Source organism: Frankliniella occidentalis, unplaced genomic scaffold, assembly GCF_000697945.3.
Source record: "Frankliniella occidentalis isolate FOCC.00 unplaced genomic scaffold, Focc_3.1 Scaffold280, whole genome shotgun sequence".
NCBI classification, from domain to species: domain Eukaryota; kingdom Metazoa; phylum Arthropoda; class Insecta; order Thysanoptera; family Thripidae; genus Frankliniella; species Frankliniella occidentalis.
Window position 1 is genome coordinate 234,527 of NW_026267406.1, and position 501 is coordinate 235,027.

Sequence of the window (501 nt, forward strand, 5' to 3'; positions counted from 1 at the left end):
GACCAGAGACTCCCTGGTCTAAAATTAAAATAATTGCGCAGTCTGCCCGAACCGTTTGATAACCCTGCTTTCTCGGCGCTGAGCACTATATTTAATCATTTGTCCAACCCATCATTTTATTTTATTTTTTAATATTTTTTTTGCCAAGCCAATACTACAATAGTTTTATTTGTAGCAGACAGCTCAGGGTGTGGCTTTTGTTTATATTTGAGGTAGGTGGTTCCTCTTCCTTTATTTAGCTATGGGACGTGACTGTTGGTGTGGCCTGGGTCGAGCTCGTGAGAATCTTTCCTTAAATATGCTTTATTTATAAATTTGCTTTATTTATCAAAAGTATGTGAAACTGTGTAAAATAGAAGCATAGTCCACCTTCCTATAATTAATGGTATTTCTTGGTTAAATGAGCGGTAACTAAAACAAACTAGAATATTGCAAACTTCATTTGCTTTTGTTTTTTTTACCCTTTCCCCCACCAGACCTGCCATTTCCTTCCGCTTCACT